Source organism: Cricetulus griseus, chromosome 7, assembly GCF_003668045.3.
Source record: "Cricetulus griseus strain 17A/GY chromosome 7, alternate assembly CriGri-PICRH-1.0, whole genome shotgun sequence".
NCBI classification, from domain to species: domain Eukaryota; kingdom Metazoa; phylum Chordata; class Mammalia; order Rodentia; family Cricetidae; genus Cricetulus; species Cricetulus griseus.
In genome coordinates, this window is record NC_048600.1 from 21948658 (window position 1) to 21975613 (window position 26956).

Here is a 26956-nt window from a genome sequence, read left to right on the forward strand (position 1 = left end):
CACTACCATTCAAATTATATTGGCACTTAGACTACACAGTTGGAAAGTAATATTTTCCAACTCATCCTCCTCCTTGTCACAGCTACTCTGTCATCAAGTCCCATTTGTCCTGGGTTTTCAGCAGGTCTGAGGTCCAGCTATTACATCTTCATTCTCACTGTTCACTGGATCATTCTTTTCACTTTCCATCACCTATTCCTTGGGCCATTCCTAATGTCTCTGGTCAGCTTCCAGTATCAGAATATTCCCTCCTGGTGATGTGAAATGATGCTCTCCTCCACTCCCATTCACCATCCTCTTGCCAATGGAATATTCTCCTAATCCTATCATGTTCCCAGAAGTCTTTCCTTGTCTTTATCACTCCTACTCCGTGTCATCAGGCTTCCCAACAATGCCTCCCCTCACCATGCCTCCCACTACTTCTCTTCCAAGAGCTGAGGATACAGCTGTGCACTGTCAGACCTAGTTTCATATACTACACTCTTAATGAGTCAGTACTCAATGAGGGCTTTAATTATTGAATGAGTGAATAGTTAAGAAACACAGCAATAAGGTATAGGAACAGAAAGGCTTTAAGAAAGGGACTCTGAAGCTGTGCCAGTCTCTGATTGTTCCCCTGCCTTTTGCCACAAAAGAAGCTGATTGCAGCAGTGATGTAGCAGAGGTTATTTCTTCAACTTGAGCAAAAGGCAGACTGCGGTGAGAATACATCATGATGAAATGAATTTGATCAGAAGAGCTGCGAGAGAGGAGGCTTTCATTAAGAACTGCCCGCTTGACAGTAGCAATTTTAATCACAATGTTTGCTGACCCAGGGACCCATCCAAGAGTTCTTTTGTGCACCTGTGTTTTCTTCCTCAGTCAGAAGAACTTGACTTTTAAAGGTCTTTACTTCTCACAAAGAAACTCCAATAGCTAAAACCCATTATATATTGGCTTTCCTCCTTCTGCTGGAGTTTTTAATTCTAACCCTACAGGTGAATTTATTGGACTTCGTTCCTAATGCTCAGTGCATTGCTCAGCAATTTTTCTTCATTTGAGTGCCACACTCCATTAAGTCTGTGGCTGTTTGAGAGGAAGGAGTAAGGAAGCTAAATTTCACTTCCTTTAAGAAGGCTCATTAAGCTATGAGGAATAAAAGGTCGGTAGTGAAAGGCAGACCTCAGATGTGATCAAAGCTCTATGATAACATGTACAAGGTGGAATCTCCCAGAGATGAATGGAAGGCAGAAGCATTTCCTTCCTCATTCATTGGACTTCATGGGTTCATGAGTAGGCAATCTATCACAAAAGCAGACTAGCAAGAGACTATTTATTATACATCTGTGTATAAGATTTGCATAACAATCAAAGAACCTGTCTATTTTGTGGTGAATTTGGTGTGGCGGTTTTGATTGTAATCTTGATGATCTAGAATTACATAGGATTATCTTGGTTAACCTTGGTTACCTTAATTGACATAGGAAGACTCATCCACTGTGAAGCAATCATTCCATGGCTAGGATTTTGGACTGTGTAAGTGAAGGAGAGAGGTTGATCAACATGCAAGCAAGCATGGCATTCATCCTTCTGTGTCCTGATTATTGAGATGATGTGACCAGATACTTCGACATCTTGTTGCCTTGACTTCCTCACCTCAAATTGTGAACTAAAATAGACCTTATCTTTCTTAAATGCTTTTGCCAGAGTATTTTAATCATAGCAACAGAAAAAAATAAGATATTTGTTGAAGTAGTTGGTTGTGAAATATGAATGTACCCATTGTAACCAGGTGGCACTGATGACCCTTCCAGCTATCAGACTATTGGAACAATGACCCCAATGAACTAAAAGGTCCTCCAGGATGTACATGCAAAGGGAAAGGATAAAAGGAAGAGGCTACCTTGGTTCCTCCTTACAGGCAAAGACTTCAGACAGTCCCCATGGTTTAAATTAGCATACAAAGATTTCCTGGCTTCTATTTTTTCTTATCTATGAGTCTGTAACCCTGTTATAGGGAAGGTAAAGGAAGCTTGGAGTGGTTTACTCCCCAGTTTAGACAAACTGAAAACTCAGTTCTCCTTTATCGGTTTCTGTGTCCTAATGTCTTTGAGATACAAGATGAATATGAAATGGGTATAGTAATCTAAGAGCCCAGCAACTGAATGAGATTTGATCTAACAGTGATGGGGACTTAGCAAGGTCATGTGTTTAGATTTTGCCTGGACTTCAGCAAGAAGGGTATTCCTTTCCTCTGGATACATGTACTTTGCACATGAGGGTTTTATGAAGATGAGATGAAAATATGAACAGAGATGATGCTTTAATAAAAGACCCAGTCAGTCTCTGTGTGGCTGATTTTAGTGAGTACTAACCAATTAACATTAACTAATTAACATGAATCCAGAGTAGAGCATGGTTGTCTCAGATATAAAGTCTGAGATGTTGTACACTTTCTACTGTTTCAGCATCTAGGTGTCTAGCATCTTAATGGGCCCATATTTGTCTACCTGGCACTTAATGGTCACTTGATGAATATTTATAGAGGAAAAAAAGCAAAGCTAACAATTTGTAGACTGCTCACCACCCTAGAAACTATACATGATGAAATATATATATTCAGTAATATCCCATGACATATTTATTTGCTGATTTTATATAAACAAACTGCTACTCATTAAATCATGCTGTTTTATATGGTACATAAATAATTTCCTTGAGCACAATATTTTACACTCATTCTCTATTTGCCATCACAGCAATTCTATGATAGTATAGATAGAAATTATTTCTCCTGTTCTACATATTTAGTCTATGCTATCAACAAGCACAAGGTTGCTCAGTGGACAAGTATGAATTGAAATTTTAAACAAAATACTTTTGCCTCCAAATACTGAACCCTTCTTACTGTGTAACTCTGTGGAAGCTTAAGATGTTAAAACATCTGTAATATGCAGATGCTTTTCTATTTAATGCTCTTCTTTGGCATTCTGCATAGAACATGGTTTTGCATCATAAAGCATACCTAATCCTCCAGAGCTGGCAAAATAGTCTTGCATTTTTATTCATTAGTTTATTTCACACAAAGAGAAGCTTCACTGGAATTCAGTCTCTATCTCTGGGAGTTACAAGGAAGGGGTTGCTGGTTGTTTCATAACTAAAGTGCTCACTCCATCCTCATCTAAAGAGACTGAACAGCAACTGGCTGGGTTGGGTAGAAACAACATGGAACACATTCTAGAGTGACCATTAGCATGCTGTCATGGGGTCTTGGTGTAGGATCTCTTTTGTCTAAATATGTACATTCATCCTCTAGATTCTGAAAAGATAGAAACAGCAGACCTTGTTGACCAGGATATATCAAACATGGAAGGCACATTAGAAATAAACCACTGATCACATATGCCTCAGTAGAGCTGAGAATTTGTCCACTCAGGCCCCTTGTTGCCATGTGATAGAACCATGCAAATCTACACTGGTTTTTACAGTTAATCAACTTTTTCTGGTACATAAATGAGGGTGTAGTACCAAGATCTGTCTCTGACCTCCCCTCAGCTGCCTAGTGCTTGTGATCTCCAACAAATGAATTCAGAGCAGAAAACAGAGAGAATATAGTAGACAAGCAGAGCTTATTACAGTTCATGAAGCACTCTCAATGGTGAGCATAGACAACAGTCCAAACAGACACTGTGGAGAGCAATATTCTCATGGTGTAAAAGTAGACAATGGACAAAAGAACAACTTGACAAAGTGTAAAGTACCAAGGATGTGTTTCCTCCTGGAGAGTGGCACTGAAACTCAAATCAGAAAGCAGCTGGCTGCACCTATAATAGCCATGCCAGTATTGTACTAGTGGGCATATCTCACCAGGCAGGTCACTATTGTAGCTTCTGGGTTGCACAGCTAGGTAGGACCACTAATGACTTTTCTTCTCCAACAATGTCCATAGCACCTCCCAGCAATATGAAAGCTAACCCGCATGGAGGAAACTTCTAGTTCATATCCAGCTGCATTTCTCAATGTCTTGCAACCCCAGTATATGCAATCATCAGTAATAAGTTCTCACACTACCATTTCAAGTGGGCAAACAAGAGCATTAGCAATAGCTTGTTATGTTTTAGGGAATCCTCTGGGACCTCCCTGACCAACAGCTGAAAGGGAGGTATTTCATACCTGGCCCCAAATTTTCACTTAAGAGCTTTCAGCTTCTGGGAAAAGTATTAACAGGGAGTCTCCATTTCAACATTATTAAAAGTAGATTTACAAAATAATGGACTTCTAGGGTGTTTTTTTATACATCTTTAGTTTTGCTTAACTGTGCCCCACCACCACTATCTCCTCTCACCTATCCCTTCACCTCCATCTCCATTTAAACTTTTCCACTCTAATAGTTACCACCCACATTAATATGTATATATTCTGCTTTCATATTGTATGTGTTCTACTATGCTTTAAGACCTCTTTTTCTTCTCTCCCTTTAGTGGTCCCTTTCTACTTTCCTGGTCTTCATAAGCACCTCAAGTCAAACACTCCAGTCTCAGAATTCAACACTGTGCTCACATATGAAAAAGAGAATGTTCCATTTGTCTTTGTGAGCCTGGTTCACCTTGCTAGGTATAATTTTTTCAAGTTCTGCATATTTTCCTAAAAATTTAATAAGTTTATTTTCTATTCAGTTGAATAAAATTTCATTGTATATGTGTATATGTATGTATATCACAATTTCATTGTCTGCTCATCAGTTGACAGTCATGCAGGCTGGTTCCATTTCCTAGATAGACACTGGCAATAGAGCAGAACATAGATGTGCTAGTGTTTCTTTAGCAGGATGTGGAGACCTTTGGATATGCCCAGGATTGTAAAAGCAAGTTCATAGGACTTTAGGATTTTTTTGAGACATATCAATACTGACTTGCATCATAGCTATATATACTAATTCACATTCCCTCTAGCAAAGAATTAGTGCTCTCCTTTCCTTATATCCTCACCAGAATTTGTTGCCATTTGTTTTTGGTTTGTTTTGGTTTGGTTTTTGTTCCTGTTAATAGTCATTATGACCCCATATTTATGTCACACATTAAATACCACCTAGCCAAAAAATAAATAAATAAAATTAAAAAGGATGTTCTTTCATCATAGAAGCTTATGCTTAAAGAATAAACACTCAGTTTCAATTTTCACAGGTCTTGGTTACAGTGATTTTATTGTCTCAGATGACTTTACCAACACAGAACCTGATAGAGTTCATAGAACAGAGAATTATTCTGGTATCACACACAATTTGATTTGAAAAGATATCCGTGAATGTCTTGTCTTTGTGAGGATTTCTATTGCTATGAAGAGACACCATGACCATGGCAACTCTTATAAAGGAAAATTTTCATTGGGGCTGGCTTATTGTTCAGAGTTCCATTCCATTATCATCATGGTGGGAAAGCATGGCAGCATGCAGGTAGACATGGTGCTAGAGAAGGAACTGAGAGTTCTACATCTCGGTCCACAGTGAGCAAAAGGAGACTGCATACTACACTGCGCAAAGCTTGAGCATATGAGACCTCAAAGCCCTCTTCCAAAGAGATATACTTCCTCCAACAAGGCCACAGCTACTCCAACAAGGCCACACCTCCTAAAAGCGCCACTCCCTATGGGCCAAGCATTCAAACATATGAGTCTTTGGGGGCCATACCAATTCAAACCACCACATACTCCTAATTCCATTCTGGCTCTTTGTGTTCAGATTTGATGCCATGGCTACAACTTACATATTGCTTGTCCAGAAAGACCCTTTCCTGGATCAAATTTTAGTTGAGCTCTTCCAAATGATCTCTGAACTTTAACCTTGGGCTTCTGTGTCTATCTTTACATAGTTCAGCTTAATGAGTAATATGATAGGTAGGTTTGGAGAGAATCCTTTCCATTCTTCCAACTCACACAGAGCTGAAGACCACCTAGCTCATAGCTTCATTGTGCTTGCCTATAGCATCCCAGTGAGATGATGCTCCTTCTGATAGAGCCATGATGTTCTTGGGTTTTCCTTATCTCTTTACTGAGACAACATAGTTAGTGGAGCAGAGGAAGCTCATATTTTGTTGTTTGACTGACTTTGTCTAAATCAGTAACTATAATTTGAGTTACTTTTGCATGACTCTGAGCAAAATACTTGACAGAATGAACTTAAAAGAGCCTCTGTTTACTATAGCTTCTGGTTGTGTGGATCCAATGCATGATCTCTTGGTTCTTTGTCTTTGTGTGAACATCCTGATGTCCAGGAAGCAGTAGTAAGTGTAGATACAGGAAAATATCAAAGTACAGCCCTCAAGGACATGCTTCTGGTGACCAATTTTCTCCATCTAAACCCCACCTCCTTTCTTTCCCCAACTCTCATTAATATGTCATACTAGAACCCATCAAAGTATTCATCTATTTTTTAGGTCAAACCTCTCAGGATTTAACTGTGTATAAATACATAAATACTAAATATGTGACCACAAACATTTCTTGATGTGTATTAAATCAGTCCTCTAGGTGATTCATGGTACAATAAAGTTGACACTCAAAATTAATCATTTGTGGCTTCCTTAGCTGTGAATTCTAGGGGAGTTTGTAGCTTTTCATTTGTTGATATGTACAAGACAATCAATAGTTTTATTTTTAAATACATTGTGAATATGGCATTACTATTTGTTAACGATTATGTGAAGTACTCAAAATAATCTTTACCCACATGAGAATTGCTCAAGGGCTAACTATTATTGCTATTGACATGCTGTGAGCTCTTGAGAACATTGATTCATTTGTCTGCCTCTCATCAGGAAGTCTTCCCCACCTCCTTGTGTCTATACCTAACCCATTTCTCATGCACCTACTGAATACATCCCACATTCACAAAAATGCCTACTTCTTTCCCTGACTACAGTAAACTTCCCATTTCCTATAATCATTGGCCTTGTGCACTCCCATTTGCAGTTCCCTTACAGTAGTTTTCATAACGCACCTGGTACCACAGTGGTTCATGTGGGAAAGACTCTATTAACCTTATACAGCATGCTCTATTAATCCTTGGCACCTGGTATGTAATTGGTTCCTAGTCCATATTAATTTAATTTAACTGAACTGACTTGAAATTTAAAAGATAATTCTAAAATAGGCTACAAAGTCAAATGGATTTTAAAATAAAACATTGTAAGTCTGAAGTATTGCAAGGCCTCAGTTCTGTGAGGTATACCCAACTCACTTGCTTTCTGTAGTCTGTTGTTTCAACTACAGGTGGGACTAGAACTAGGAGGAAAAGTCTTCAAGGTATCATGATAAAACATCATCCAAAAATGTGACCAGTCTATATAGTATCCAGTTCCAGTGACATGTTAATTTTTTTTCAGGAAGTCTCTGGAACATAGGGATTAAATTATCACCCTCCTGACACTGATCATAGAACATGAAATGTGTTATTCATCATTGATTTTTTTACAATATTGTTGGTATGTGAGAGGTAAAGATGGAAGTAACTTGTCAAACCAAGAACTGCAAGTCCCAGAGTTTGTGGATTTGTTTTACTTTTAATGATAAGTAAAAGCGTCTTCCATCACTTTATCCATCCATTCATCCATCCATCTGTCCATCCATATAATGAATAAAAAGGACAGGATATTGGTTACCTGCTGTGTTTGGTTTACAGGGTATGTGGAGAATCATTGTGCTGATTTCCCTAATTTGACCATGTTTGGAAATTTTGTTAATAAAGTGTGGAAAATTAAATCGAGTGTTTCTTGAAAAAACAAACTATAAAGAACACCAATTGGAAGTACACATTAAGCAGAGGGTTTAAAGAAGAGGACACCATGAGTCTAGTAGTGGAGCAGTGGAGGAGAAATAAACTCTGTGCAAGCCCAAGGAGGACAAGGGACAGGGAGGCAAAACATGACACTACAACAGGATGGTGACTACCCAGAATGACTTGTTCAACATCAAGGATTCCAATGGAACAGCATGCTTCTGAGCTTCATGAAGTAGGATGTGGTACGTGCTCCTCCTGAGGTGATAGACATGTTAGGGATGACAGATTGATCCAGAAGCATCAGGAGGACACACCATCCTCTTTTCTGCGGCTTTGGATGTGGGAACAATAAGAAGTAGAGAACACAGGATGAGCAGAAGGAGGAAGAAGTCCATGAACAAAAAGGATCTAACTGGCCAGACCTTGAGTGCTGAAGAATTGGTGACAAGAATGGAGATAAAGCACTCAGAATGCTAGCACATATAATGGAATTATGAATGCCCAGGGTCCAGCAGGCAGAAGACAGAGTATGGTGAGGAATTGTTCCATCTGCTCCTGAGTCATCAGCACTTGGGTGAGGAAGTCTACTAAAGAGAAGGCCAGGGCTTCTGGTGTCTGCTAAGGAGGACATGCTAAGGAGTAGATACAGTAAAGATTAGGAAATACTCCCATTTGATTTCATATCCTCTTCCTCCCTCACAGTCCTATGACCTCAGCTCCTGAAGAAATTCTCTTTCCATGTGGGCCAAATCTGGGTGTTGATTCATACCTTGATAGACTGTTGGGTTGACTAAGCATGACAGCATGTTCAGAGTCAACAAGTGCATGAACCATACACAGACAGCAATGGGCAAACAGTTAAAATTAGTTTTAGGAAGAACCTTGACTAAACTGTGCAGCTATAGTAGACTTAATGAAGCTGAAAGATGGGAAGAAAGCTTTCCCAAAGGCCTCAAGTTGTCACATGGCTCAAGTTGTTGATCACTGAACACACAAGAAGTCAGGAGGAACCACTTGGAGGGAAATAGTAATAGGCTTCCTTTCCTATACCAACTTCTACCTGCTGGGACTCTGGAAACAGACCCTAGTCATCCCTTTCCTATCACTGAGGTCTAAACCTTCCTGCACGTCTAGGAAAGACGGACCACTTGGGTCTGAGCAGCGTTTTGAATAAACTTAACCATTCCCTACTCTATGTTATGTACAGAGACACTGTGGTTCCAAGAGAGGAACCGTCCTGCTATTGTTAGAAAATGATGAAGTAGAATCAGAGTGTCTATAGTCTATTTCTGTTTTCATAAATGGAGACGCTGGCTAAAGTGTAATTTACTTTAGAGACATAACTAATATGTTTAAAATAATGGAATACTTAAATTAAACAGAGTTCAGGACCATCTAAATTCTACCTGCATGACCCATTGCCCTGGCTGCTGCAGATGCCACTGGTAAAATGAATTTTTCTGGGGCATATTGGATAAAATACAGCAAAGGAGGAGAGAGAGGAAGGAATGGATGAGAAAAAAAGAGCAGCTGGAAAGTGGAAAGAGGATTAGCTGCCTCTAAATTGAGGTGGTTGGGCTGAGATATTTGAGATTTCCAGCAGGAGAGTTCACAGGAAGCCCGCAAAGCCTCTACCCTTGTGTTTGCTTTGCAATCTGATTTCACCTTCTCTATACATGTTTTCTGCCTTCAGCTCTGCTGGCAGAATCTAGAATATACTGTATCTCTTCCTGCTCTTGTCACATGTTGTACCACTTGCAGTGTTGACCTGGATTCTGACCAGTGGATCTTGATTTCTCATTTCAAGCCTCTCAAACACCCTGTATGCCCCTTGGGACTCCCCATAACTTGGTACTTTTCACACTGAAGTACAGTGGTCCAGTTGCTTGTCTCTTATCCCTAACCTGTGAGTCCCTGGATGAAGGGTGGGTCTTACCATCTTTATCTCCCTGGAGTCTACCCCTTAAAAAGGAAACTCACTTCTGCTTCCTTAAATCAGTGAGTCAGGCATGAAGGAGCACTTACCTCTGAGGTGTTCTTACTGAGTTATGTTGATGCCTGCATAACCCCTTCATACATGACATAGCACCAGTACTCTGTGAAGCGCTGCTGTCCCCAGAAAGCCTTTCCACCAAAATTATTCTATTTCACCAAACAGTACTTGTAAATGATGGTGCTCAGAATACTATGAAGGTTTGTGGGATAGGAGGTTATATGTGTAGTAGTAGTTGAAAGGTAAGCCTGAAAGTCAGGCATGGAAGAATATAGTGGACTTTAATCTCAGTACTCAAGAGGCAGAAGCAGGCAGAATGCTGTAAGTTCAAGGCCAGCTTGGCCCATATAAAGGGCTCCAGGGCAGCCAGAGCTCTCAAATAGAAAGGCAAGTGTGACAACCACAGCTACTTCATGAGAAGATCCTTGCTCTTTTTTGCGTACCCTTCCTTCTCAGTCTTTCTCCTTGAGATCCCCTCTCTCTCTTTCCCTCCCTCCCTCTCTCCATTCCTCCCTCATTTTATCTTCTCTCCCCCTCTTAGTCTCTCTCCTTCACATCTGTTTCCATATTTCCCACATCCAACCCAGAAGCCAGGACCACAAAAGTAGACTTTGTACAAGAAAGGATGGTACCTTGAGTAATTCCCGGTCCATTGGGGGCATCTGGATCACAGAGTGAGTCTTAGGAACAGACACCTGAGTGATCTCTGTGCACTCACTCAGAGGTGTTTTCATAATTGCTCTATGACCTGATCCTTGAGGTCTAGGATGAATGGGCAGAAAGGAGCTGTCCACAGCCCAGAGCAAATATGAAGCGGCTATCTGTCTCACAACCAAATCTTTCTATATTTTAAAGAAATGTAAAAGACATACATGTGAAGAAATCTTTGAGTCTGTTATCCAGACATAGCATCACCATCCTCCCTTTACTATTCTTTAAGTCTCTTTGCAGGTAGAGACTCTAGCTTCATACTCTTTCCATAGCATACATCTCACAGTAAACCACATTCAAACATGCACGGAATGAATGAAGAAATGAGTGAATGAATGAGAGCATCATGAACTAACCTGAATCACAATCAACATAATTCAAGCGCAACCTAAAGCTCTAACCTGGTATTCAAGGCCTGAGGTCCACAAGTATGGTGAGTGGGCAAAAACTCTCCATATGAAAAAGACTGGCTTTGATTATCCCACGTTTAGTGAAATGAAGCCAAAAAAAGAAGATAAATTGTCAGATAACTGAGCTAAAGAGAATTTTGTATTTTTTATTCTAAATGATATGTTTCTAGTTATAGGTTTGGGGGAGATTTTATTGCTCCCAGTGCCCTGGCATGCAGTGACAGAGTGGCCACATTTGGCTGCTTTTGATGGGTCTGCAGAGCATGGGGTACACACCACAGACACTGCAGTTGCTCTTTTAGCTCTCACTGCAGTGAGCACTGAGGTATATTACAGAAAATTTAAGCACACATACCACACACACACACACACACACACACACACACACACACACACCACACCACTCCCACACTGCTCAAACACACCACTCTCACACACACACCACATACCACTCCTACACACCACTCTCACACACACACACGCACACGCACATGCACACGCACACATGTACGCACACACACAATGAGATGGACTGGCCCACATCCTAAGCTTCACAGACAGACAGGCAGCCACATCTTGTTCTGCTTCCCTGGGCTTGCTATGTTGCATTCCAAGGCTAGCGTCAGGTTCATTGTGGCAGTAGAGAACACCATCAGTCTGTCTGGGAGCTAAGGTCATCCTTGTCAGGCCTGGATTGTCTGTAACAGAGGAAGAGCACAGCCTCAGGAAGTTTGCAGACCATAGCAGCGAGGAAGGGCAACCTGAGTTAGACATTTCATGGTTCCTGACTTCCCGGCAGCTCCTGAGTGCCTACTTTCTCTTTGAACTGAATTGCAGGGTATCAATTATGGGTTTTTCGCAAAGCTCCTTAGGCCATCCTGTATCTCTGTAGGCACCTACATTTTGATGACAGTGACATCAGTGTATAGTAGTGTCCACCTCCACAAATGATTATGGATTCTATAAGTGATGTAGTTGAGAGAATTACTGCAAAATGAAGACTTTAAGTAAGCAGTACTCTCCTAAACATGAAGGTTGTATGTTTGGCATCTGATACGGTATCAGTCCAAATGGCTTGTAACCTGAGCACAATACTTTCAGCTCTCATTCCTGTCTCACAGCATCCTCTCATTGTGACCCCACTACCTGTCTCAAGATGCTCAGTTTTATTGGCCCTATCCAAATGATTCAGAATGATTTCGTGTCTGCATCCTTAAGGCATTCTGCACAAAGCCTTTAACCATATAAATGAACACCACAAATTCTGGAAATTTGGAGGTAGGTACGTAGTTCAGCCTACAGTAATTCACTTCTGCTTGTAGGCTTTTCTTGGTTTATCAGCTACGTTGTGCTGATGTGATAAAAATCTTCCGTTATCAAGGCAACTAATAAACGGAAGAGTTTAAAGGAAAAGTTTTATGATAAAGCCGGTGGGTGACCTTGGCGGATTCCATGGCAGTCAAGGGTGACTAAGGCGGAGGGACAAACATGCCAGGCAGACAGAGCTTAGTGAGAAGTTTTATTAGAAAGGGAAAGTGGGGAAGGGGAAAGGAAAGAGAAAAGAGATAAAGAGACACAGAGACAGAGAGAGGACAGAAGAGAAGAGGGAGACAGGAAACATCATGTCTGCCCCACGGTAACAGAGTCAAAACGAGGGCTTAAGTGGGCGGGGTCTTTCTTTTAAAGGGGTCCTTTCACCTGGGCTGACCAGGGTGCTGCCTGAGCACATTCTGCCATGTGACGGGTGGGCAGCGTAATACCTGAATCCTTACAAGGAGTCTATTTGGGCTTGTAATTTCAGAGAGGGTGTGCGAGGTAAGCATGGCAGCAAGTGGCCAGATCAAGAAGCTGGAAGCTCACATCTTCATCCGTACACAGGGAGCAGAGAGGTAACTGGAAGTGAAACAAAGCTATATATTCTCAAAGCCCACCTCCATTGAAGTACTTCCTCCAGCAAGGCTCCACCTCCTAAAGGTTAACCTTTTAGAACATCACCACCAACAGGGAACTAAGTGTTCAAATAAATACCTGAGCCTATGAGAGACACTTCCCATTCAAACCACCGTAATTGGTAAATATATAAAATCTAAAACAGCCAGCACTCACACTGGGGGTGGGGGTTGTTATGGGTATCGAATATTATATTTGGCGTAAAATTAGAACTACCAAGATATGAGACAGAACCAACCAGAAACATTGATAGTGTCTATTCCTATAACCCCAAATGTTTTATACCCAGTAAAATGAAACCAGGGTGTCATATCCCCCCTTTCTTGTATAAAAAGAAGTGGCCAAATTTTTCAGCAGAGGGGGACAGAGGCCTGGCCCCAGTTGGAGAATCTATAGTGATTTTATAAAGGACATTTTTCTGATGGCTTCTTGGAGCCATCTGAAAGGCAGGACTGTCCGGATGCCTTTTGTGGGGGTGGGGAAGCTTTAGGACATCGACCCCATTACGCACAGGCATATTCCTCAGAAGACAAGGTCTCCTTGCAGTACCATCCAGGTCTGCACCTCTGAAGCTGGCCGTGGGGAAGTGGGTTAGTTCCTCTTTGGAGGGAACAGCCAGAGATGGTTTATATTAGAGGGGCCTGGGAAGAGGAGGACTTAAGTATTGTATCAGGACAGGCTTAGTGGCAGAGTCCACTTGTTGCTTGACAAAGGCCACACGTTGATTTAAAGCCCAAGGGCCAAAGGAGATTAGCAAGAGGGGCCCTACCAAAGGTCCAAGGAAGGAAGGGAGGAGGGTGGCTAACCATGGAGAAGTAGTAGGAATGGGTAGAAGGAAGCAAAAAGGAGTAACAGGAGGATATTTTCCTACACAAACAAAGTCAGCCAAGCTGATCGTTGAGTCAGTGTCATCGAGGTCATTTTCAGAGAACGTGTAGAATGGGTTGATCTGGACATTGGACAGCACCGTCAGACACAGGACTGTCAGCATGTGTTCAGACATACAGTCATCTTCTCCTGACATTTAAGTTACGTCACAACATAACCATATTGAAAACACTGTACTTGCTGTAGATCCAGAAACCAAAACTGCAGCAACAGAAATAATTACTGAAGTGGAAACTCCAGCACTTAATAAATGTCCCGCAAAGTACCCCAAAACAAAGAAGCACTTGGTCAATGAATGGTTAAGTGAGAAGAATGAGAAGACAGGACAGCTTTCAGACAGCTTTCAGAAAGACCTCTGCGCATAACTACAGATCCAGAGGTGTTAGCTACAGAGCCCAATTCTTTGCCAGGTCTCACTTACAGCCTCCATGTATACTCTATTCCTAAGCATTATATTAGATTTACATCACCATTCCTTTCAGAAAAAGAGAAGAAAAGAAACTACTGAAAACCTTTCTGGCTCATGGAAAAAGCAAAAGTGGAAACGCCAAGAGTGGTGATTTGGACAGGGATTTTTTTCAGGCCCAAAAGTCTCGTAATAGGAGTCCCTCCGACATCCACATCTCCTTACCCTCCTGCATTGCAGAGCCAGCTTAGGTTCACTGTCAACCTTAACCTCCCTAATTCCATGACCTCACTTGCAACTTCCCAGCATTCCCCAGGAATTGACAAGGAGAACGTTGAACTCTCCCCCACCATTGGCCACTGTAATAGTGGACAAACTCGCCATGGATCCACAAGCCAGGTGCAGAAACAAAGAAGCACTGGCAGTTTCAAACATAATAGCATGAAAAAGATCATGTGAAGCTTTTTTCTTTTACTTTTCAAACCCACCTAACATGGGCTTCTCACTAGTGACCCTTCCCTAACCTGGCCCCGGCCCACACTGTACTGCTACACTTCATGTCTTATGAACCCATCTGGTCTGCCATGTTGTCAGACAATCAACTCTTGGAAGCAGTTGCCAACTCTAGCCCATTTCTTTTCATTAATGGTTCCTTCCTGGGGGAACCATGGACAAAGACCCCCCCATAAAGAGGAAGAACTTTTTTGTTTGTTTCTTTCTTTTTAACCTGAGGGATTCTGTGATCCCAGAAAGAAATAAACCTTCCTTGCTAAATGCTTGTCCTGTTACTCACCTTTTCCATGTAGGTGGTGCTCATGAACTGAAAGTCCCAAGCGCTGGGCAGGCTGTTGGGTCTTCCTCCAACAGAGGCTCACAACTGACCTTGTCGTGGACACCTCACTGCATGGATGGGCCCATCCCTCTAATGAGCACTGAAGTTCCCAGTTCCCCAACTCTATCCAGCTGCACGTTGGGCACCAGTTGTCCCGACCTACAAGACATCAATCTGGGGCAAGAGAGTCAGGGATAGGGAATGGGGACAAGAGACGCAGAAAGAATGACCACAAGACAGGATTCTGGTCAAGTGGAAAATTTTACTTTTCTCAGGCTAGCTTATATAGTCAGGATATGGAGAGGGGCTGAATGGGTTGTTTGTGCACCAGGTGTTGGTATAGGCAGGATATTAGCAAGCCACAAAGAGGATGTTTGGCAGGGTAAAGAGTTTGACTAAGAAGTCCAGGGAGGGTTGCTTAGGTGACTGAGCTTGTGGGTGGAGGACTGGGTCAAGTTGTTTCTTTTCTTGAGCTGAGGTTCTAAGGAGCTGCTATGTAAAGGTTAACTATGTGGTGTGCCAAGCATGGCCTAGGATCTCATGCCAAGCCCTGAGATTTGGCTCCCAACACCAGGGCAGATTAGAAACATAGTCCATGTTTAATAATGTAAATGCATGTTATTAATTTTTAATTTTAGGACTTTTGAACCCTTAAAATAATTTGATGAAGAAATAAAACTGTAGGGATTGCATAGAGCTTGTCACTTGGCTCAGGCATGGATTTTTTTTTTTCATTTGTAAACAGTGGCACTCTCATTGATGGGACTTGCTCTCTGTCTACCAAGAATAGTACTTTTGAATACAGACAAGAATAAGGTAGGAAACAGCTGCTGGGAAGTCTCGATGGATCCCAGTTTCTCATCACTTGACAAGGATCCTTTCAGTTGTTATTTATCACTTGAGATGTGCTTGAGATTATTTTTCTCCTCTTCTTGCTGCTGTTTGCAGAAACATTTGATCTTATTTTATTGCCCTGCTGCTTCACTTTTGCAGTATTGCAAAACAAACTGCTAGTATACTCAGTATCTGAAACAGCTGCTGCTCTGAGATACTACATGACTGTATGTGGTCAGGCATCTTGGCAGGGTATGCCTGACCAAGTCTGTCCCTGGTGAAGTATATTGTACTCACAGAGCAGCAATCAGCTGAAAGCCAATGTGCTTGGCTGGGTTCATGTTTACTTCCTTCTCATACCTGGAGAAAGGTTGGGCTCCATAGGCACTCTTCCCATCTTCCCATCTCCATGTCCACATCTGTCCACAAGGCAGGTAGATTTCTTACCTCCAAGAGAGAGTCTCAGGAAGCAGATACTGCTAATCTGTCAAGCCCATGTCTGGAAACTAACTTAGCAATCACACTCTTCTCCACTGGGCAGACTAGTCACTGAGGTACTCTAGAGTTCAAAGGTAGGGACAGAGGTCCACTTCCTAATATGCAGAGCATGTAAGTATCACCCGTCATACAAAGCTAAATCTACCCCCCACTGTAGCCCAGGGAGTTTTTTATATTATAATTTTAACATTTATTTATTTATTGTGTGTGTTCATGTGCATATGTATGCTGTTGTATACATGTAGATGTCAGAGAACAAATTGAAGGAGCCAGTTCCCACCTTCTACCATATAGGTTCTGGGGTTTGAACTTGTGTCATCAGCCTTGTCTACAAGCCTCTTTATCCATCAAGCTGTCTTGCCTCCATGAAGAAATTCTTTTCAGATATCTCCATGAAGACAATATTAGGATTTGTGTATTGAATACAGAAAACATTACAAGGCCAACCAATGTGAAACAGAGTTGGGGATTTATTAAGAGACATTTTTAACATAGATCTTAAGCACAGGGGTTAAGAGAAGAGAGAACACAAGCTCAAGCGTAGGTGCGGGCTTTTCCAGGGACACTTTCATTTAACTGAGTTTTGTAAACAATAGTTATTTATAGGATTTTGTTAACTCTCAAGTTACATCTCTAAGTGTTGCTATGAAATTCCAACACACACACACACACACACACACACACACACACACACACACACACACACTTTAAACATTCCTCAAATGTAGTCACAAGTTTAAATGTTTCAATGGTTTTTAAACAAATTTACAAGGTGGACTTATGAGGATCAAAAACCTGGCTCAGCACTGAGAAGAGAAGGCTAAAGGATCCAAGCTCATACGTCATTTTGTCCCTAAGAAAGCATTGTTCATTTACAGTCTTTGACATCTATTATTAAAATGGCTATGGTAATACATGGACTACCTTGGTAAGTGATTTTGATTTTATCAGTTGTATCAGTTTCCAGCCTCTCTGTGTACTCAGGCAAGCCAGACTCTGTGATGAAGGGGCATTTTCCTTCCCCATGCATCATGCTCCCTTCCCATGTCTCCACGGTTTCCTCCATCTTTCTATGCTGCCCCCAAAGTGTCTTCAACTTTTTGTGATCTCCTGTAAATGCCGACAAGTGTGTGTTCCCAGTGTTCTATCCATGAGAGACCAAACAGTCATGAAAGGAAGGAAAGGATCCTGTCCTGGAAAATATTATAAAATGTTCTGATCAAAACATGCCCTGGCAAGCATGCAAACCGAACAGAAAGAAGACTTCATTAGGAATAACAAAGCAAAAAAAAATCTGGTAAGGACACAAGACTCAAGACAGTAGCACCCTGCAGCTGGCATGTGGCAGGGTCAGTCATCCAAAAGTATGAGTAATTTCAGAGGACATCTGTGGTCTCTCTGAAGGTGGTAAGGAGGGCTCATCACAGTGTCTCTTTATTCAAATTAACATTTGATGAGCTTCTACTGTCAACAAAGCCCAGAGCTAGTCATGGATGGTGTTAAATATGGTGTCTTTTCTCCCAAGAGAAAGGAAGACATGGAAAATGCTAAACATAACATGCTATGATGTCTAAGACTTGTTCTCAAATGACTTGAGCTAACAAAACTAGGTTACACCAAGCCAAAGCACTTAAGAAATTCAAATAAATAAGACTGGGTTATATCTATTTAACTATCTTTGTAATTGTTCTGTAAAAGGTAGCCCCCAATGAAACTTAACTGCTGGATTTCCATAATATTCCAAGAAATCTTTAAGTTAGTAATTGCTCATTGTTAGTGCTATTGAGTTTGTTTCCCAGTCCTGACTCATCCATTAAACAATATTGATCAATGTACTTGGTACCCACAGTCCTTAGAAATGACAGTCCCCACTCCTGGAGAACTTCCAGTTCTTTTTGGTGGAGGACACACTCCACGCCTTATCAATCCCTATATCATGTCATTCATACTGAAACCCTGTATCATGTCATTCATACTGAAACCCTTCTCTGTGCTTAGTTCTAGCCTAGATCATGACAAGATGAACTAATAGGCTTCCCACATGGACTATATATTCCCACAGAGATGCTGAGATTAAAGAAATAAACAAGTGTGTAAATATTACACTCTCAGAGAGAAGTAAGCTGAATGAAGAAGAAAAAGCATGGGGAAAAAGCCATGTTGACTAGGGACAGAGAGTGAGGTGAGAGACTCATAAATATGCATAAGCAATCATCTCCCAGAAGATCAGTCTAGGATACTGTGGGTCTTGACCCCTTTTGGGGATCAAGGATACTTTCACAGAGATTCATATGTAAGTTTTCCTACATATAAGATATTTACATTATGATTCCTTACAGTGAAAAAATTACAGTTACAAAGTAGCAACAAAAATCATTTTATGGTTGTGGGTCACCACAATATGAGGAACTGTATTAAAGGGTCACAGCATTAAGAAAGTTGAGACCCACTGGCCTAGGACTTGGTTTGGAGGAATTTGGTACTACCTGTCCTAGTCAGTACAGTAACACATTTAAGTGGTAAGCAATTGCCGATAGCTAGTGTAAGAAAAAGTGAAACAGAAAAGAAGTATATGGGTGGGAAGAAGTGACATATCTTGCCTACATTCTCAAGCCACCAAAGTTAAACACCAACCATGTTCTGTATAATTATGGTCTACAGTAGCTGCTTTAGAAACACAACTCCATTAAATTCTTTTGACAACCCCCAAAGATACATTTCCTTATGGTCTGAGAGGCAATGTCTTGTTTAAGCTCACGCATCTAGTAGTGGCAGAGCTTTGACTTGACTTCAGAATTGTTTGGCTAGCACGTCTGCATTGTTGTTGTTTGGATTTTACCAGCAGCAAAAAAATGATTAGTGTTTATCAAGGCTTGTTACTTGGATGTTTTCCAGTTCTCTGAAAATTAACAATCCAAGACTTTCCACTTAGCTGTTGCTGTATAATGCCCTCCTCCAAAACAAAGAGACTCAGTACAAAGCCAGTCCCTCTATGTCGCAGTGGTCAGTGGTTTGCTCCTAGGATCTGTGCCACTTAGGAGCCCACACTGGGTATAAATGACCCTTTGTCAGCAGGCAGCCCTCTTTTCAGGATGCTACCTCACCAGTTAACCCAGGAGTTAACAGATGTGCTCCCCTGACAGCATAAGGAGTTCAGAGCTCTCATGGAAGCAAGAGTGAAAGCCTCAACTGGTAAACACTACTATCACACTACTGTACAGGTCAAAGCAAGTCCCATGGCCAAAGCCAAGGCCACTGTGAGAAGAACAATATAGGCTATATAATTCCTGTGGCCATTTTCCATGCAACATGGCATGCTACTCTTGGTCAAGTGGTCCTTAATTAATATACTCAGCCAGTATCTTCATGGCTGGCTTCATCTTGAACTGAGAAAACAAGTTTAGACTTTGATCTATAGTTTCCAACCAAGCAGGAGATAGCTGCATGAAAATGTGGTCAATGTAGTGTTTCATATGACAGAGGTGTCTCAATCTGTTTGGATGCTCTAACAAAATCCCAGAGACTGGATATCCTATGAAGAGTATGATTTGTCTCCTGTGGTCCTGAAGGCTTGGCAGGCCAAGATCAAGTCTCTACCAGGTTTGATGTGTGATACATGTGGTATGGGTGCTGGGAACTGAACTCAGGTCCTCCGGGAGAGTAGCAAGTGATCATGACCACTGAGCCATCTCTCCAGACCAGTGGTTCTCCATCTTCCTAATGCTGTGACCCTTTAATATGGTTCCTCATGTTGTGGTGACCCCCTAAACATAAAATTATTTTGTTGCTACTTCATAACTGTGATTTTGCTATTGTTATGAATGGTGATGTAAATATCTGAAATGCAGGATATCTGATATGTGACACCCATAGGAGTCTTGACCCACAGGTTAAGAATCACTGCTCTAGGCCCTCAGTAAAAATTCTTAATGTGCTGCTCCCCACGGTGGTCTGCCTGATCCTTTGTCCTCATCACTCTGCCTGTCCTATGCACAGCTGATGCTAGAACTTGGCATTGAGGTAATGGTCAAGGGTACAGACCTTTAGCCAGAGCACTTAGGTCATGCACTGATGGGCACTGGTTATGCATCACGGGGTCTTTGACATGTTACAACCTCCTCCAGCAGGGCCTCATAATGGCATTGACTGTGCTGGGTTTATAGTGCAGATTACCAGACTATTGACATGCCTAGTTGAAACATAGACTAATTACAATAGCTGTGTTTTCTTGAGATCAGTTCTTTTTCCATCCTATTGATACTCCTGGGAAGTGCCACCAAAGAATGGCTTTCTAATGGCACACCGGTGTCAAGGCAGATGTGGCAGGTAGATGGAAATCCCCAGGAAGAGCAGATTCGGAAACCAATGAATGTAAACCTTGCTGACAACTGGACTTCACTGTCCAGGAGAGAGCTAAAGCTAGGGAAGGTCCACGGCAAGTCTTGTACAGCACTCTCTGTTCCATGAAACAAAGCTCAGATTCTAAAATCACATCATCACCCCAAACCGCTGTGTGCACTTGAGTGCTGTCTACATTAAGGAAAGGTTTTTCGGCTGATCTCATTACCATGGTTACACCTGCAAGAGCAGAAATTACACGGCTGCTGCCTTTGTGCAATGGGGCCTGTTTCAGGGAATTGTGACCTGTGGCTGAATCATAGCTGTTGGTTGTTCTCCGAGGACCATGATCAGAATGGAGAAGGTGGGGGAGGGGGATGCTGCACCCTGAAATGCACAAGAGCTTGCTAATGCAGGGCTGAATCTCAGACGTGCAATTCCCTCTGATAGGGCACTTAGTAGTAGTAAGGGCTGCCATAGAAATGAGGCAGTGGCACAAAGCTGGTGAGGCTGGAGCTTCAATATATCCACCAGTCAGGTCTGGAAGGTGCCACTGGCTACACATGTGTTTCCTAGGATCTGAGAAAGACAGAAACCTGTATCATGGTGCAGAGGACACAGCAATGGCTTGGACTTCAAGAGTTCATCCTCTCCCAATATGAGCATCAGTAAGATGTAGAGCTAAATTTCAAGCAGCCTGAGGCCAGCGGGCCTCCTTTATGAATGATCACATAGGTGGGTTGGAGGATTTCCTTCCATTTACTAAAGCATTAGCTGGCCTCAGCTTCACTGAACACATTAATTCACTACCTCAGCCTCTGCAGATCAGAGACCTATTCCAGACCAGAAAAGCAGCCATCGTCCACCCATGTGCACTGCCGAGCAGGCCTGAGTCATTCATTCAGAGTCATCACTAGGCAGTGCACGTCCTTCCAAGGGTTTTGTGGCCAACAGCCTGTAAAGGGCAAGCAGAGCATTCCCTTCTGGCATCATTAAGCCTGCATTCCTGTACACAAATACACACACACACACACACACACATACACACACACACACACACACACACGGTTAATTAAAAACAAAAACAGGACATTAGAAAGGAATCAGACCCACTGACACAGAATATGCAGTTTAAGGTTGACCCTAAGGAATGTTTGAGAAGTGCTAGAAAATTCCTCCCACATAAGAAGGTAAGAACAAAATTTCTCTAGAGAGGGAGAAAGAAGAAAGGGATTCAAGAACAAAAGGAAAGGAAAAGAGAGGAATTTCTGAGCCCTGAATGATGCTTCTTTTCAGCAGTTTCTATGTGGAGAGTGTGCCCCTTTCTCCTCAACCTTCCCACCTCTGCCTGCCTGCCTGCCTGCCTGTCTCTTTATCTCTCTTCTCAAGTCTCTTCCCTCTCCTCTCTCTCTCTCTCTCTCTCTCTCTCTCTCTCTCTCTCTCTCTCTCTCTCTGTCATTGCACGTTCCTCATCTAATAAGGGGTCATCCTCAATCTAATAAGGGGTGAGATAGATGAATGGCAAGTATTGAGTCCTAACATTAGGCTGCTCCATAAGCGTTAGTTGAACGTGAGCACTTCCATGTTCTCTCTGGAAGTCGGCCAGTTTGGACACACTAGACAGCAGGATAACACATGTCCAGGGAAGGATGGAGGATGATGCAAGATTTCACTCTGCAATGAAGCAGTTGAAATTTACAAACACGTGCATTGTTGAGTTCTGAAGGTTTTGTTTGACATTTCCATACTGTGCAGGACTGTGGCTAGTCAAAACCACAAATAAGGCAGTACAGTTGGTTCTGGAACAAAAGTTTCAGGACCCTGGAAGTACCTAAATAATCGACAGTGAGCCTGCTATTGAGTTATTTGTTGTAAACGTGTGCCATCTGCTGGACAACGAAGATCATTAATGGTGGCCTCAAAACCCTTGTCAAATCCAAGTGGATCTGAATTGTGATTCTGCTGTTCTCACTAGTGAATAGGACAACAACAAAAGTTATGCACTTGAAAATTTTATAATTTTCTTTCCACACTCCAGTATCTTTTGAAAGCATATGGAAGATCCAGAAAACAAAAAAGAGCATCTGCTCCAATATATGTCTACGTAGTCTCAAATTTGACATGCATAACTTTAATATCATATACTTTATGTAAATTACCATTTGATCAGCACTTCAACAAATTCATGTTGAGCATGCTGAGTTGCTATCATGTTTCAGGAACTGTATGAAGAGGATTGTAGGGAATGGAGACCCATTGAGAGAATACTGAAATAAGATTTGAGTAGGTAAGGAGAAATCAGGCAGATTGGTGTCTAGCATTTAGGTGCTCAGGTCAGAGGGAGCTGCCAAAGCAGAGTTCCAGAGTTAGGGATGATCCTGGTATGTTTTCCCATCATGAGAAGCCTCTGTATTTGGGGTGGAGTTAGCTGCAAAGTGAGAGAAGGGATGAGAGAAGAAACTCAGAGGTAAGGTGTGTGGGCTGTGTTGGGTCTTGAGGAGGGTGTTGATTTATTCAATGGAAAATCATTGTAAGACATCAAGAAAGGTTGGTATGATCTTGCTGACAACTGGGGCATGACATTCTTCTTCTGAGAGGAAATGAGGGCTGTGGGCACAAAAGCAAGGCCAGTCAAGAGATCATTGTATTTCCTTGGACAGTAATAGTAGCTGCTCAGACCAAGGGGATTGGATGAAACCAAAGGAATGTATGCAAAAATAATGGTATTAGAAAGTTTAATATTCTCTTTCCCTGCTTGACTGTATTGTTACAGCATGCTGCATGAAAAACCATCAATGTGGCTTAAGGAAGTGCTTCCCTTCATCAAAACATAGGTGTCCTCCATGAGCTAACAGATGAGAAAATGTGGTGTACTCACTAGGCGGAATTCTGTTCAGCCTCAAGAAAAGAAAGAAAACCCTGTCACTTACAGCATGGGCAAGCCTGGAAGACACTGTGTTAAATGAAAGGAATTTGGGTACAAAAGACAATACCGGGATAGCTCACTTATCTAAAGGATGAGGTGAGGATTGGCAGGGGTGGTAGAGGGTAGGTTAACCAAAGCTAAGGAAATATGAAAAAAAAAACCCTGTAGAAACATACAAGCTAGTCCACTAATTTCAAAATATAGTCAGCTCTGAAAATATACATACAGGTAACATTAAATGGACTGAGCAGTTTAAATTTAGGGATATATATTTATATGCACATAATTAAGCTTGCCATATCCCCAAGTAGAAAGGAGGAGTGATATCCAGGCCCCAATTTCATACTTAGTAGCTCTCAACAGTTGATTATTTCTGGGGAGAGAGAATTCTCTTTTCTGAGTGACTGCCAAGATACCATGCTTTAGCAAATGGCCTCACATCCATGCACATAAATGTAGCACCAACTGAACTCGGTGAGTTATTTTTTAAAAGACATTAGTTGGAAGAGATATAGGAGGAATTGGGAAGGTATCAAACAGAGGTTTCTCTGTCCTGCCCCATCCCACAGCCATGTCTAAATAATCACTCACTCAGAGGCTTATTACTAACTAGCTCTTACCTTTAAATTAACCCATTTCTATTAATCTATATTTTGCCACATGACTCATGGCTTTGCCTGTTCTCTAATACATCTTGCTCCTCCAGCAGCTGGCTGGCATCTCCCTCAACTCTACCCTTCTTTCTCCCTATTGCCAGTTTGCCTTTCCTGCCAACTCTATTCTGCCTTGCTATAGGCCAAAGAAGCTTTTATTATCAACCAATGAGAGCAACATATATCCACAGCATACAAAAGGATTATCCCACAGCAGAAAGGTAAATGGGACTCTATATAATCATAACTTATTGTATGCAAGTATTAAATGTTCACTAATAAAGATATTAAATAAAATGAAGTATCCAAATTCAGAGAAGCATAGAACAGTGGTTCCCAGGTACTTGAAGGTAGAAGTGGGGATATGGTGCTTTGTTATTCAAACAACACAAAATGTTAGGTGACAGGGATAGATTCAAGCGATCTATTATCTATTGGAAGTCACAGCTAATAATAGTCATCATAATTAATAATAGTTAATAATATGGATTATATCTTTAAAAACTACTTCTCATAACAAAAAATGATATGCAAGGCAAAGCATATGGTAGTTTGATATAGCTATTCTCCTGATATTCATATATCAAAATCAGCATATGACTCATAAAAAATATATCTAACATTTGTTGACTTAACAGACATTTAGCACTCGCTAAAAAGCAATATGCACCTGAGATTCTGGGAACCTAGACCTATCATCAAGGAGAACTACCTTGATAATCCAAGCTGACAAGGTCCAGAAAGAGGATCAAGGAAGCCTGTTTTCACAACTGTTCAGGTAAAAGATACCTGAGGACCACACATGAAGAAAGAGCATTTCCAACAGAGTGTAAGAGCAGAGGAGAGTCAGCCCAGAAGTTGCATAGAGCAGGAAGCAGCCACTCCAAGAGTCCGTGATTTCACCCTTCTTATCAGGATTGGAGAAGACAGATGAAGGTGGTGGCAAAGGCCATCAGGAATCCCCATCACCTATCTGTGCAGTGGCTCCAGAACTGCCATGCCATGCTCATCAAAGAGCCTTCATTCAAAATGTAAACCACCCGCCCCCCAGTCCTGGCAATAGAATCTCAACCAGTTGTTGTACATGGCCTTCGTGTTTACACTGACAACAAAGCCAGATGGTTTTGCCCTCCATTTGTCTAGATTTGGAGGCCACAGAGCTTACCATTTTCTTCTTCCTCCATTTCTCCTTGCATTTTCCTCCCTTTCTTCCTTCTTCCCTCTCCATTTTCTTTTTTGCCATTCTGTCTTCCCTTCTTTCTTTTTCTTTCCACTCACTCCTTTTTGATGACCCTTTTTTCCCATTCAACCCTCTTTCTTAGAGCACATACTTCTAAGCATCAACTGGGGAGGGGGAGGACACACGCCTGTAAGAGGCACCTGAAGCACAAATACTGAGTCAGCTGTCATTCTGCTCTCCAGGCCCTCAGAATCTAAGGAGAGTTATAGGACATAAGGAACATGAAGTAAGCATTCATCCCAATTAATTGTTTTCATAATACAAAGTATAAAGTTTTGTCATCAGACAAAGAAAAGGTAATAATTATAGGGCTATGCTTTTAGATAGGATGAGAAGCACCACACTGGATACACAATGATGACTTGGATTACAACATCCTTTTACAAACTAGCATGTGAAAATATTCCCAGATTAAATTCAGTCTCTATGCTGGAGCCTGCCTGTTATCTCAGTCTAGAGGAAGCCCTCGTGTCTGGTGCATGCAGCTTTGTTATTAGTTCCCTTAGCAATTATCCTTCTTTGTCAGTGATTTTATTGTTTAAAATGAACAACAAAACACACCAAAAATAAACACATAAAGTAAGGCACACCTTTAATCCCAGCATTCAGGAGATAGAGGCAGGTGGATCTCTGTGAGTACAAGACCAGCCTAGTCTAAAAGAGCTAGTTCCAGGACAGGCTACACAGAGAAATCCTGTCTCAGAAAAGTAAAAATAAAAACAAAAAGCAAAAAATAAACCATATAAAGTGTGGTATAAAACAGATTACAGAAACAGACACAATATAGCCCTATCCTTGGGCTTATGTGCTGTCTATTATTCCCAACTTCCTGACCACCCCATGGATTGGCAGGCATAGAAAGAACTATGCACTCATTATCTTGAACACTGACCTTGGAGTGGTTTTTTTAAACAGGATTACTGTGGTGATAACTAACATAAATTTGAGCAACTCTTAAAATCTTTCTATCCTTTCTTCCACAATGATCCCTAATCCTTTAGAGCAGAGGGTGTGATATAACCCACTTAGGGCTGAGTGTTCCCAGGTCTCTTATCTTCCACATGTTAACCTGTTGTGTTTGTGTTAATTACCATCTACTGAAAAAAAAACCTCTCTGTTGTGATATGGACTAATCCATGAGCATAACAATGCTGTTAGGAGTAAGCTTAATACTATATCCATTTAGCCAAGTAATAGTAGTAGGCTCTATTGTAGGAGTTATGATCTATCTAGCCACACTTTCATGCTCTATTAATGGTACTTAGGTATGGGTTTCAACTTGTGGAGTAGGCTTTACATCCAAGAAGAAGGTGGTTGGTTACTTCTATGACATTCTTGCCACTATTGCATCAGTGGCATGTCTTGTCAGGCCAGTCATCTCTGTTGCTAAGAGGGTAAATAGTTGGGTAAGATTAATGATTATTTTCTCCTCCAATAGTGTACACAGCAACTTCCAGCACTGTGAAAGCTAGTCAGTAGGGATTGGACTTCCAAGTGAGTCCACCTTTATTTCTCCACATTGTA